A 15179-nucleotide genomic window follows, 5' to 3' on the forward strand; every position below is an offset into this window, starting at 1 on the left:
TCACATCAGCTCATGGCATCTGTGCTTTGGTTGTATGAAGGTCTTGACATACATACATCTTGACGTACATCAACTGTATGTGATTTTTTAGTTGCAAATTGGGCTTAGTTATCATGTGGATATGGTATAGAAGGCTGGACTTGTATTTTAAATATTTGCTAGGACCCCTACAAGCAGGCTAGCTCTGTACGTAAAGCAAGAGATATTAATGAAAGAAATGTAGTGTGAAAGGCGCCAGTGTTAAATCTCAATTTATTACTTGTTCCAAGCAAAGAGACCCCCACCAGAATTACACTAATTACATTATTATGAGCACACTGCGGTAGAGTTCTTATTACTCATGGGAAACTATTATTTTTTATTAATTGATATGTACTTAATGATTCCAGATGTGAGTCAGTGCCTGTGTCCCAGGGATTATATGAGTGCAGAAGAAGACGACAAAAGTCAGAGGGAGAGGGGCTAAGACTGTCTTTCCCAGAGTTTGTCTTTGTATATAAAGACGGCTGGGAATTTTCCTTCTAGGAGATGCTATTTTGCAGAACTAAAATTTACATTAGGAAAAACATAAATTTTACATTAAAATGTTGAGTTTTCTTTTGAGAACTTGAAAATATGGTGGGTGCCTACTGATCTGGGAGTCCAGTGACATGTTCAGTTGCTCTCACTGACACCTGTCAAGGAAGCAGCCTGTCTTACATCTGAGCTAGAGACTCAGTGGTAGAAGAAGAGATGGACAGGATAGTCCCAGATAAATCAGCTTTCCTATAAAATGTAATGGTCCAGTACCTCCACATACAATGTGCTCTGGGAATAGGTGGTCGGGGACATTCAGCATTCAGATCTGGTGGTTATTTTACTGTTGGTCCCATCTGGCACTAATATTTTTCTGAAACTCTGCTGCTTTCTGTGGGACAGAAATTTCACTGATGGACAAGTGTACAGTATAAACCTTGCTCTTTACAGTGCCAGTTACTGCTGACTGATAGTGTTACGATAGTTCAAGCAAGCTAGCAGGTACATGGTTTAACCATTCATCTCAATTGGTTTATCATATCTCTGGAAACACGTTTAAATCCAAATTGATTACTTCTATTGCTATCTCAGGATAAACTCTACACAAGTTAGTCTTTTGATGCTTTGTAAATGCATACCTCTCCATAGGCTGTTTATCTGACATGTCGTATGGAATTAATGATGTTTATTCCCAGTTGACCAATTTGCATTATTGCCACCTTTACCCAGTTGCAGGATATGCTTGAGCTGACCCTGCACAATTAATCACACCCATCAACACAGCCTGTGCGATCTTCACTCAGTCACATTAACCAGCTGGCAGCTATCGATTCCTTATAGGTGGATGTACTTGTAGAAGTCCCTGTTAAGAAAAGCAGAAATTCAGTCTCAGACTATATTTTTCTAGATACATGTACCTCACAAATACTCTGGGCTTAATTCTGGACTAAAAAGGGAGAAAATTTCTCCCTTTGGAGAATCCCATGGACATGGCATTCTCAACTTAGACCAGTAAGCTCTAATACTTGGACTCATCTACCCTGTTTTATTTACTTAATTCAGAAGCCAAACTGAAAGATTTTACCACCGGAGCTGTTATAGTCAAGGGAGAGAGATGGCGTTCTCCAGGGAGTTCTCCCATTCATTGAAAATCAGACCAAAGGAGGTACCTGTATCTTTCCACTGACAAGTCTTCAGCATATAATCATGGGCCAAAATGGGTAGGAATGGCGTAAGAAAGGGCAGAATGGAAATCTTAGGAAATCTCCATTGGCATGTTTCCAAATGAAGTCCTAGGTGAAAGTTAAGCTTCCCCTGAAGGATGGTGGGAGTCAACTTTGCTGGCAGAGAAGGATCTTGCTTAGGACAGGTTTCGAGTTGCCTGTATTCCACTTCAATCATTAGCCTAAATATAGGGTCTGGTGACATTTCACATGCCCTGCCTTGTCCCACCTGACCTTCAGCTGCTGAAGAAGGGCACAAGTTTCCCGTAGCTTATGTGTCACATCTAGCAGTGTGATCACATCTATCTATTTCAGATACACAAGGGCATCTCAAATGGCATCACACACCTAGGTTTAAGTAACCCAAATCTGCTTGGAAGTTATTATATAATAGTCCCTTATCAAAAGGTTAAAGAAACCATCAGACTGAAGGAGAGACCCTGGTATTCACAATCTTTTGGATAGGTAAATTGTTTGTGTCCATCCTCCATGTCTGCAGCGTACTTTGGAGGAGATACCCCTGCCATAATGTTGAGTGACTGGATGATCTCTGGGGTTCTTCATACAGTAGTTGGGCAAGGTGTCTGCTGACAGATTCAGTTCTAGGTGGGTTGAATTACCCAGGTCTCAAAGACTGATCAGAAAAAGAGAAAGGGAGAAGTGTGTATTTTTAGTCATAGTCTTGTAGGGTGACTTTGTTTCAGTTGCATTTAAAAACAGAATATTCAAAATTTAAACTACATTCTCCCACTTAGTTGAAAACAAGAAGAAGTATTCCTTTCTTCCATTTTCCTTCTTCCTCCTATATTGCTCCTCCTGTTCTTGGTAAGATCCTTTTTGCAAGGGAATGCCACCTTTGCCAGGATGTCATTGCTTTTAATGGTGCAGGAGACTGACTCTAGGAATGACTCAAAATTCAGGGTCTTACTGCTTGTTCTAATTACCAGGAAAAACCAGGAATGTGTCAGGTTTCTCTTTGTTATAGTCTTCTTATACCAAGGGGGGATGAGGTCATCGTTCCTTGGTGGGATCAGTAAGAGATGCTGAGGATGCTCACAACGCTTCACTTTAGATACCTGTTTTTGCAGCCTCCGCCCAGCTGCTGGCCTGCAGGCACACCTGGATGGAGCTTAGACACATCTGTACAGGCAACGGTCAGGTTTCCATTGGAGGAGTCAGACTTCCTAAAATAGATGCCTAAAATCAATGGCTTGAATAGTGTCTGCCTCATAGAGTATCTTCTCTGACAATTTCTCTGCTTTCTGCACCAGCACTTGCTCCCTCTCTGTCTGTAAGCTTCATTTCATAGTCTTCTCTGGATTGGATCTGGTGCTTTTTGCTGCCTTTTCTGTCAGCCTTTCTCACAGAACACATTTCTCAGTGGAAACCTCTTGGCCCACATACACTTTCCATATGCCCATGATTGGAGTGGGCTCATGCACTCAATGGGGGTCGAGGTTGCAATTGTTTCTCTTTTCAGGGAGGCTTGGACCAAAATCAGCACACACTACTTCTCTTGAGCACATGTCAGTGTTTTCCCCGACAAACACGGCTGGGCAACAGTCACTTTTAAGTGATGTTGAAACAGCATGAACTAGATTCTCCTTTTATCAGACGTGGTTTTAGCCCTCCCCCCCGCACCCTCGTTATCATATCATATCATATCATATCAACACTGACAGTGTTTTCTGTGAGCAAGATCAGGTAACAAGTGTGTTTTATATTCATGCATCTGTGTGTATCATATCATTCTTTCCTCATGCCAATACACTGATTTTCTCAGGCACACATTTAAACCCTGTGGCTACAGTCTAGCATTAAACTAAACCTTTGAAACTGCCAGTGCAAAATTTAGAAAAATCAGATTCGCTGTTTAGCTAGAAAAGCAATATTTTTTTAACTCCCTTTATCACTAAACTTGTTAATTTCATGATCCCCCAAGGAATTTTCACTGGTGGGTGAAAATTCAGTCCAGAGTTATTTGGTCAACAGCTGCTTCACTAGCAGGCTCCAGTAGATTACCAAGGCTATGGGAATTGCTCTACAGTAGTGTTATCCATCAGTGTGTACATACCTGTTTACTGTTAAAGGTGGAGTGAGGTTAGCAGAAGCGACAGCTTTTTGGATAGGAGCGTGAGGGAAGGCCATGGGGATGCACCCACAGGAAGACATTTGGCCACCTTCCAGTGAAAAGAGATTGTCAAAGAAAAGAGAAGCCACTTCATCATGTGGAAAAGAGCCATGCAGAAAGGCAGAGAAAAGATGGATCTGAGAAGACTCTGAACGTGTGTAAAAATGAAGGCATTAATTAGTGGATGGAGACTGCCAGTCCAGAATTGTGATTTTTCTGTACAGGTTAGCGAGTGAATCTAAGAGTTACTTAAGTTCTGTGTGTGTGAAGAACAAACAGGTCCCCAAAGCAGTGTGGTGACATTACTGCAATGCCTACCCTTACACCCAAATTCAGAAGCTCTGCAATGTTTAGGTGCAGTGATGGTTATGCAAGATTTCATTCCAGAACTGGTGCATTTGATGGGCTAGACATGCCCATGGCTTCTGAAAAAAGCTGGATTAATCTTGCTTTGGTTTAGATGTCCACAGTGCAGAAACACATGCATATGAGCCAGTCACCCATGGCTTTCTTCATAGTCAATGGAGAGAAATAGTAATTTTCAGAACATTATCGCTGTGATGTATTTTAGATGTCTACCTCCCTGTGAGATGAATTATGCTCCAGAAGAGCCTGTTTCTCTCCACTGATGATAAAGGAAATCTAGATGGTTAGCTCAGAGGTAAACAACTACAAGGAACTTACTGGAGTGCTGCCTGACAGAATACGCAGAAAAAATGAATCCGATGGCTGCAAGCTGTGTGTATTCTCTGCACAGCCACATTATTCTGGCAATGGACCCCTTTCCATTTTGTTGTGATTAATGCCACATTTTCTGCAAGTAAATTTTGTCCGGGCCATTTGCTGACCTTTGCAGCCCATCTTTGCACTTCGGTATGCATTTTTAATCGGATTCCCTTTGGTCTTACTGAACTTTTCATTTAAAAAGCAGAGTTTTGACTTGACCTGCAAATATCAACTCTTTTTTTCAAAGTCAAGTCCATTGCTGCAATAACCTTGCTCTGACCTTGTTATCAGTTATACTACAAATAATCTGCTAACTAATCCATTTCCTAAACTATTCATTTTCAGCAGTCTTGTTTTAGCAGCTTCCAGTAGTCCCCATGCTTCTTCCAAAGCATACTCTCAGTTTCCAGTGCCTTTGGAGCTGCCACATCCAATACTGGGGAAGATTTCAATCTAACTTCCCTGCAGTAATGCTTGCTTCCAGGTACAATTAGAAAACTGCAACCATTTCTTCTAGTTCTGTGTCTCAAAGGAAGGACTTGAATTTCTTGGATGTTACTGGCAGAGTTATAGAAGTGCACTGCTTCCATTAGGTCTGACACCTGTAGTTACTTTATTTTTGAGCCCCACAGGATCCTGTTGAAAGTGAATAGAAATCTTCATGTGCCATTAAACATTAGATACACCGGACTGAAGGATCATGTTGGTGATTCAGTCCAGGCCTTGGAATCAGGAGTAAGGAGGGTCCATGGAGCATCCAGTTTGCCCCATTCCTGACAGCCTACATCCATGACAACTTCCCAATTATCTTTCATTTATCAAAACCCTCTAGGAAAACAGTCTGACAGCCATCAGAACTAGAGTGCCATAGAAAGTGAACTAGAAAGGAGAAGAGCAAGGAAATGAGCAGAAGAGATCAAAAGCATCAATCAAGTTCGGTATACAGAGTTGAAAAAGGGAGAGGCTGAGGCTATTTGGACCACAGGATGGGGAACCAGGAGATCTGGAAAGTGTTGACGTCATCTGCTTCAAGAAAGATCAGTAGATGTGTGAAGCACTCAAGGTATGAAATCACTGACTCAAAAATGGAAACAAACCATGGTACTGAAAATTGCTCATAATATAAAGGGAGGATTAATCTCACTGAACTGTAACTAAAAAGTCAGACATCAGGCTGGGCTACCTCCCTTGTAGTCAGTGGAGAACTGGTCAGTACCATTAGCAGAGTTTAGGGTGCCGTATGGCCTTTTCTAGGAGGCATTGATACTTGGCAAGTGTATTTCTTCTGGCCTCACTCTTGCAAGACTGCATAATTCCATGATGCCTCAGGCATTTGTTATTAGAGAGAAAGCCAAGTACTGTCCTCACTGTATAACCAATTTATAAATGTTAGTTTCCTGCATCGTAAATGGCACCTTCACGTGTTCTTCGCCAAACACACTGACTTTAACTTTATTCAATTAGTAATGAAGAAGCATGAAACATTAAAGACTAAGAACTTTGGTGACTTTATGCACCAATGTTTGGCACTTCATCAGCAAGCAAACACTGGTTTCCTATGGACATAGTTACACACTGGGGGGGGTGCAGAACCAAAGTCAACAAACATTTTAATTACCCTAGGTACCATATCCGCAGGTATCACATTACAGACCATGTACTTCAGAGAAAGCCGCAGCTCAGCTGCAAGAAGACCAGAGCCTTTGCATCAAGGAAGGTCAAAAGTCAAAGGAAATGCCAGTAGAAGCAGTAGTCACAGTAAAGGAGCTTAATAAACTCCTCACCTTCTTGTTTACCCTTGATTTCTCATTTATTGTATAATAGAGGCAAACCTAAATGCATAACGACACAAGAAGCAGCTGGACTATGTTTGCTCAAGAAGGGGACTCAGCTGACAACGTAGACAGGAACTCAGTTAATCAAATCACACTGTTTTTCTGCTCATAAGTGCCCTGAGGCCACGCATGCAGTAGCTGGAATTAAGTCCTCACATTTGCACTGATGGATAGGATGTCTTTGACAACTCCATGACAGAAGGAAAAAATTGGTACTGATGTTAAGTATATGTAAATAAAGTCAATGGATGAGATTGATGCAATTGCATGTCTAATGTGTATACATAGTTGCTTTAATTGGATGTGGGTCCCAGATAATGATGGATATTGCTGGACAACTGCATACCCACCAGGCTGTCTTCCCACCTTCCTGTAGCCAGCCAGGCCTGACTCTTGATCACCAGCTATGCTGGTATAGTCTTTCTCTCTTAATGGATTTAACTCAGATCTTACATAAAGGCCGTTACAACAAGGCCCAGATGTGCTAAGGCAGGACTTTGAGTAGATGTGGTCAGGGCACAATTATCTCATTGTGCCATGAGGGCTTGGGGTATGAGGTGGCCGGAGCGTTGGGCAGCTGCCTTTGCAGGCTTTGTACCAAAGTCCAACTGCCCCCAAGCAGCCTTGACCCTCACTCCAACCTCTGTCCTGAACCTCGTCTATGTGTTATCTGCTCTAATTAGTGGCCTTCATCCTCTGCCACTGCTAAAAATGTGAACATGCCAAAACTACCACAGTCTATTTCTGTTCCGCTTAACATGCTACAACTGGACTATCATAGGGACTGCCAGGAGGTGCATCTTAATTGCCAGCACTTTCAAGTGGTCTCATCGCTGTAGTGCAGACGTGTGGTGCAGATCTAAAGCAATGAGCAACCCCAAGTGCATTTTCTTCTAGTTAGAAAAGGTTACTTTTCACTGTCTCTCTGGTGATCTTGCTTTCTTCCTTCCTGAGTGACCCCCGGGGATGCTGCTGGGATGGAGCATGTATGACACATCCTTACAAAAAGCCAGAGCTCAACTACTGGGTGAAGGGCAGTACAAGGTCTCAGTTAAACCTGATGCTGTGCCATCGATTTCTTACGTGGCTTTGGACAGGCCGCTTGGACATCCAGAAGCCACTAGAAAGCTGGGTCTCTGTCTGTCTGTGTCTCAGATCCTTTGTGCACAGCCTGCCCTTCACTTCTACTCATGTCTCCATATTTAAGGGAGTGTTGAGAGGGTTGACCTCCTGCCATGCTGGGCTGAATGAAGAGCAGAGAAGTGATGGCCACAGTTAACGTAGCTGCTCCAAGGAAGTGATCTGAACATGGTGTCTTAGGGACTGCGAGGTGCTCAGATGCTTCACTGACTGATTTAAACATTCAGAATTTACCAAAAGTGTCACAACATTTATCTGGGTTAAATGGTTAATTTTGATAGCAAAATTGTCCATTTAGTTATGTGACGATTTCAAATATTCTGTTATATAATAAATGATGCACCTGCTCTCAAGTCAGTAAGAGTTACTTACGTTTTGTGCTCTTTTAATGTATCTCACTGGCATAAGCAGATTCATTCCAGTAATTAGATTTATCCTGGTACACGATCTGACTTTTCATTATTACCCAAAAGAAAGTTGATATTCAGACTGACTGCAGAATTAGATCCTTAGTCTTACAACAGGAGATGGTGGTTGTTTATCAACATCCCACAGAAATTAAAGCTGTAGATTATGTATTATCTGTTAAATGTAGTCATGCAACAATTAGTCCGGGTTTCAGAACTTGGGAGGTAGGCGCTTGCAGGTCATGCCTGCTATGGAAAAATGTGAATGGGCAAAATGACTCTTCTTCCACATTCATGAAAGGTTTAAAAAATTGCTAAAGCTGCTGCCAGGTCACCTGTAACAAGTTCCAATTCCCAGAAGCATGTGGGAGAATTTTCAAAGTCAAAAATCAATGGCTATGAAATTACACATTAGTCTAGGGGAGTGTACTTTGCCTGTTTTCACAGCTAACATTCATCTTCCTATAGTAATAGTGGTGCAGACAATTTGCCATGGTAAAGTTGATCTATAAGTGTTTTAATTAAAGTTCTGACAGCAAATTGAAATCTTATTTTACTTACAGAGCAGACAGAATTTATCTCCCTCTTACCTGAGAACTCAGGCTTAGAGGAGGACCTCAGGACCGGCACAAGTCTGGGAGGAACATTAGGAAAACACACACCCTCATCAAGCTCTAAGTTAATGCTGTTATGTCTTCTCTCCCACAATGCAGATGAGAGGCTAGAAGAATGGGGATGTTGTGGCTTGGATACTTCTTGGACATCAAGACTCATCAGCACCTTAGGATAAGTCTCTGGGCACTTCAGAGTGCTGGTTTGTAGGAGGTAGTAGGGATTTTTTAGGTGGCTAACACATAGGCAAGAAATGAGGTACACTGCCCTTTCTGAGGAGGGCTTGGAGACTGAATGAAGGAAGGAGATGACAGGGAACAAAATGTCACATCTGCTGTGAGGAATCTCCGATATCTTCCCTCATGCCAGAATAAGGTGACAGCAGAAAGGAAAGAGAGGATTCTCACAGGGTTTTGACAGGCCTCCAGCAAATGCTCAGAAATGATCAGGAAACTGAGGCAAGAATCTGTTGCAAATTTTATTGATTTCTGTGACTCTGGTTTGCTGTGTAAGACAAAGCACAAGGCTGAGCAGGTGTAAGACAAAGGCAAAGTAGGTAGTTGCCCTGGGTGGAAAAGTGGAAATGACAAAATTATAGTTTTGAGACACAATGAGAGACACCCGTCCGGTCTCAGAGCAGCACTGGTGTCTCTGTAAGAGGTGTGTGCTGCATTGGTGGTGGGGGGGCTCCCCAGACACATGCAATGCAGTGCGGCAGGACAGAGCGAAACCCCCAGCAGCACTACTAAGTGCTGATGTACTCAGCCCCCAGGGCTGCCACCCTCCTGGCCTCTTTGCCTCTTCCATCGCTGAAAAAAAGGCTGTGCACATTCACGGTTGCATCCACAGAGACGGCAATGCGTGGGAGACCTGGCTCCTGGCTATGCTCATCACTCCTTCACCCCGTGGGGCAGAGTGCACACCGTCAGCTGTGGGAGAAGAATTGGTTGGGGACAGGTAGTGCAGAGCCATGATGGACTGCTGTAAGAACAGGGCACTGATTTTTGTCCTGAGTCATGTAGGTGATGCTGGTACTTAGAGGAGCTGCTCTGCTTCCCCTGCCAACATGAACTTTGCCTTCACTGATGAGAAATCCTTTACTCTGTGAGTTTAGAAATCCCACCTTTTACTGATTTATGCATGAGAGGTGTCTGTCCCTTTCCACTGACTGCAGAGGGGATCTGTAAGGACATGGGAAGGTGCTGAAGAGTGTCTCAGAGGTCCTGAGAAAAAACTAATATAAATCAAATTGTGTAACCAAAGCTTTGCAGACATAAAGAGAAAAATGTTAGCTTCCAGGAGTTCAGCAAGAGAATTAAGTGATCTAGAACATGATGTATAATGGTCTCAACTAAACTTGCACTGGGATCAGCTGAGATGATAACTTGATTTTCTGTGTTCCCAGTTTTCCCTGTGCAAAAGTGAGTACAAAGCATCAAAAAGCAGAAATCTCCACTGGAATGGATGCCAAAATTTTGATTAAGTTTTCATTTTAGAAGTGACCTGAGAATTGGCAAACCATAAGGCCATACGCCTTTGCCTTCAAAAATACCCTCTGCAGTTTATATATATTTTTTTAAATTTTTTTTTTCAGCCGGGGCAGAAAAACCCTAGAAAACCACCAAAGTGCATGCTTAATTTTCTCAAAGTGTGAGACCATGGAAGAGATCCATGCCTCTTTCTTGTGGGTTAACCACTAAGTCTGGCAGCTCCTTTTGGGACTCACATAGCAGCTTGGTTTTGTAATTATTTATAGAACATTAATTTTCAGTCAGGAAAGAACTAATTGTTTACTATTAGCATAACACTCAATTTGAAATAATTAAGGAGAACTCTGTTTTTCACTAATCTTAATCTAAGTCTGAAATGTATCCCCAAAGTCCATTAAAAACAAAGCAAAACCCACTGTTAATTAGTGATTTACTCCATTACAATAGCTGGGAGTTTTAACAAGTTCAACCAAGGACCATACAACATTATAAAATAAATCTCCTGGTTTGTCACATTTGAGAGTTACTAATAAAGAGGGTAATTCAGCATTATAAAAGTGCTTACTTTGTCTGGGGAGGCCTCACAGTATGTCAGTATTATATAATTCACATGACGGTGGATCAGAAGAGAGATATAAATTGTTTGGTTGCAGAAATTAACTGAGGATTGATTCTCTCTGTTTTAATTTAGCATCAGAATGCTAGAAAACTCCTAAAAACAGATGGGCTATTGATCCAACAAGAGGATAATCAATGCATCAAAACAGGGGGAGGACAAGAAATGGGAACTCTTGAGGCTCTTTAGTGATTGCTGCCTTAGACAGAGAGGTCTTATTCACAGCGAGTGGGGGGGGGGGGAGAGGGAGCTGGGGGAGGAGAGGCTGCTTTGGGACAAACCCTTACCTGTGTAAGTGAAGCTGAAAAAATACATCTAGCAGAGGCTGAATTGTAAAATCAAAGAGGGAAGATCTTAAATTATAAGAGGATGGGGGAAAGAAAGACCTCACAATCACTCACTGAGGACACACAATCCATCAATGTCCATCCTGTCTGCAGGGCATTAATTGTCACGTTCATGAAAAGAACTTGAGAGTCCTGAGGGGACAGGCTCCCAAGAAACCGAGTGTCTTTTGCTATGTGAGGTCTAAGCCCTGGCATGAGCTTCCATGACTATTTATTTCTCCGTGAAGTTTCTGAACGAATGGAAATAATGAGCTGGTTGTGTCTCTTTGGCTCTGGGAGCAGAGCATTTCTGTGTCCATGTTAACCACACATAAATGATGCTGTCTGATGGGAGCCTGCATTACGGCCAGAGTCAGGACGTTCTGACTCCTGGCATGGCAGACAGTTATATGCAGTGTCCTAAAAGCAGCATGGGGTCATCACTGTTTGAGGAGGAGAATAGGGAGGAGAGGGATAAAATTCTTATGTTCAGCCAGTGGTACTTAACACAGATCCTGGAGGCAATCCAGGCAGACTTAAAGCAAAATCTATGTTTCCTTGATCTTGGTTGCCTTCCTGACACAGCTTCTCTCTGGCAAAATTTGGATGACCCAAGAAGGGGCTCTGTCTTGGGCACATCCTTGTAACCCCATAGTCCTAACACAGCATTTAAGAAATAGTTGGGTAAGGCTGCAGCCCTTTGCCAGATGGTGCACCCTACTATGCGGTGTCTGTGCACACAGAGGGGGGCTATGGGAGCGTGGTCTGTTGAATGATGCACCAGAATGAGACTGATCTACGAACCATAGACTTCCTCAGTGACTCTGAGTAAACCACTGTCTCTTTCTGCTTGCTTATGTAAAAACAGGATGATAATTGCTTTCCCCTTAACCCTCATGTGGCTGTTTTGATTATAAGTCTGTCTAGGAAGATATGCTCTCTCATTGCGTAGAACACCTCACACAAGAAAGTTTGTTGTCATTTAGTTGTCTCTCAAATGGGGAGTTAGCACCATTTCACACGTCACTGGGTATACTGCAGATCATGGTCTGCTGAAGGTCCTGTGTCATACCTGACAGCCCCCTGTGGACATCCTGGATGCCTTAGGGCACCTCACTGTGCAGTGGCTCATGCCCTGTTTGCCGTGGTGGAGCCATCAACAGTCATTAGGTCACTTATTTGTGTTTCTAAACATTTATGAGGCACAAATCTCAGAAAGCAATATCATCAGGAACTAACTGACATTTAACCCTTTTTATGACATTGAACTTATTCCAAGGTATTTACTGACTCGTTGATGCTTTTCCACAGCTTCCACTAGGTTCCAGTGACTCCCAAAGTTTTGCTCATCATGGGCTTTCTTTTAATAGCAATGGATTCATATGGCTATTAACCTATGCCCTGGCATTGGTGTAAGCTACTTCTCACCAGAATACTCTTGGAATGGATGCAATGGCTTACACTCAGCACATTGATATCAGGAAGGTTGCAGGATATTTTCAGTCCTTTTGGATTCAGGAGCATCCCAACCCCTATGAGACAGTAATTGTGCCATTGACATCAGCTCTTCCTCTCCTCCCATCAGACACCCAGAGGAGAAGCCATCATCATACACATGACTAAGGTCTCTGTAGACCACCAGCAAGTGCTCTCCTGACCACAGAATTCTGTGTTTGAGCTGGAGAGCCATAAACCAAGTACAATTTGTCCTGATTTTGATATTCTGAACCAGTTGCTCTGATATTGCTGGTTCAGAAATAGCTATGTGAAGAACAAGTGGGCAGGGTTGGAGATACTCCCTGTAATTCTGAGGTTTGCCCCTATCTGGGGCCATTCAGTTTGTGGTATCAGTCATAAGAGGAAGCGATTTCATATCACAGGGACTCTGGAAAGAGCAAGCAAAATCTGCTGCCTTCCATGGGCTCAACCTAAATGCTTCTGCCTCAGAGACACCAAATAGCTCTCTCTTAGTTTGCTCTTTAAGTGGCAAGAGTGCAGCTGGTTGTGTTGAAACCAAGATACTGTGCTTGCTGAAGTCTTGTGGACTTGAGTCTACAAGCAAGCCATAGGCAGAGGGGATGCTTAGGGATTCACAGAGGAGTGGAAAAGATTTTTTAATTAATCTTTTTTTTTTCTGTAAAAATCTCATAATGTTATGGTGTTTTTAGAGATTTCAGATGTTTTGTGACAAACTGAAATTGTATTTATACTTACATTAAAAATGTCAGTTTCAGAGTTTTCAGGGAAAATTTGAGTATTAACAGAAGCTGAAGCACCTGAAAGCAGAAAAATCCCTACCCTAAACCACCAATACTTAAAAAAAAATCTTTAGATTTTAACAGGATTTAGAATTGTAATAGCTTTGAAGTAGGTTGATCATGCCATGAGGTAGTAGACAGAATGTAAACCTCTTCCTTCTGCTGGTCACTGCTAGCTAACTCAGCAGCTTGCCAATCAGCGTTGGTTTCTTATATGACAGACTCTTCCCTTTCAATGTGTTGACAACCTGGGTGCTTACCTTTGCTCCGAAACCTCCACTAGCCGGCAGGGAGATGCTCTTCAGAGAAGGGCACTGAAATGTCTATGGTCCAAAGTGATTAATGGGGAAGACAGATGTTACTACCTTCATTTTAAAGGTAGTGAAGCCAAAGGACACTGAAAAAGTAACCAGTGGCAGAGACAGGGTTCAAAACAACATTGCATGCCTTCTCCTGCTCAACCATCTCACTGATGGTTGCATTTAAATGTCCCTGCCACAACTAGTTGTTATGAAGCTTAATTTTCAATCGTTTTAGTTGTCAATAAAAGATGTTTGAAGAAGTTGAAACTGCAATGATGATTTTAAATTAAAGGGCTTTTTCTGAGGGAAAAAAAGGAGCTTATGTTAATAATTATGTGCATTATAATGGTATCTTCAGGCTGCATGCAAAAGCCACCTTTGCCAGGGAAGAATTCAAGATCCTGCAGGGTGTTAATCCAAGCAGACTAGACAAAAAAATTATTACCCCCTACTTATCAATGGAGATTTGAGGGATTAAAGCTGAGTTCTAGAGACCCAGGTATGACCTTGAAGTATCTAAACCCAATAATCTAAAACCCTGTTCAGTGCTATCATCTACTAACGTTATTCCTTTTGCCTTAATAGTCTGAAAACAAACAAACAAACAAACAAACAAACAAAAATAACCACACAACTGGTCAAAAACAGTGAGACAGTCACTTATGGAAGCATGATGATATTGCAACAAGCACTTCGGTTCATTCCTCAGAGAAAACCCCAGGGAACTGCTGTTCCCTCGTTTATGAAACTGAGGAGTTGACTGTTATGGGTCAGTATGAGAGATGTGAGCAGCACATTTAATAGCGAGGGGTAAAATCTTAGACCAGCTGAGATAGCTAGAAAAAGCAGACAGTATTTTAGGCAGTCCTTCCACTGGTCAGCATGTCATAATTAGATGATAATGGTATTGCTAAGTATTCTTTAATGGCTTTTAAAATATTGCAAGTCATTCCCTCCCAGCTAAGCAGTTTGTTTCCAGCAATTATGTAGGCTTTGTTTTCAAATGGTAACAGAATCCCAGTGCAAGAGACTCCCTGAATACAAAACCTGGCACTGTGGCAAGGAGCACTTGTGGGTTTGCACAAGCTCATTGGTGTGAAGATTGAAACTCTTTGGCTTTACCCTCCTGGACCACAAGAAAAAAATGTATTCTGCTTCTCTTGAGTCTATTTATATGACCCAGTGCAGTACTGGCTTTATGTGAGCTGGTTCCTGTAGTGATATCATCAGTTCAGCATAATATCCACTGGAGCAAATTAACCTATCAAGGAAAACACATCAGCATGGGAAAAGATGGTCTGAGCGTGACTGCACTGTTTCTGATTCAGCGCTGACTTGACTGTCTCCTCCCAGCTCTGCACAGTGCCTGTGGGATGGATATCCCCTGTGAGGACCAGAGCTGTCTCAGGGCCCTGAAGGCTGCCCCAGCAGGTCACAGCAAACCCTCCTGAGAAGGAGCCTATTTCTCTTCTTGGGCTTGCATTATCACTAGAGGGGCACAAGAGAGAGCTGGAGGCACAAAGCTCAACTACATTATAGGTGAGTGGACCCTAAAAACTTCTACAGGATCAAGCTGCCTCTTCATCAAGTCATGTAC

Source organism: Ciconia boyciana, chromosome 2 (genome assembly GCF_034638445.1).
Source record: "Ciconia boyciana chromosome 2, ASM3463844v1, whole genome shotgun sequence".
Lineage (NCBI taxonomy): Eukaryota > Metazoa > Chordata > Aves > Ciconiiformes > Ciconiidae > Ciconia > Ciconia boyciana.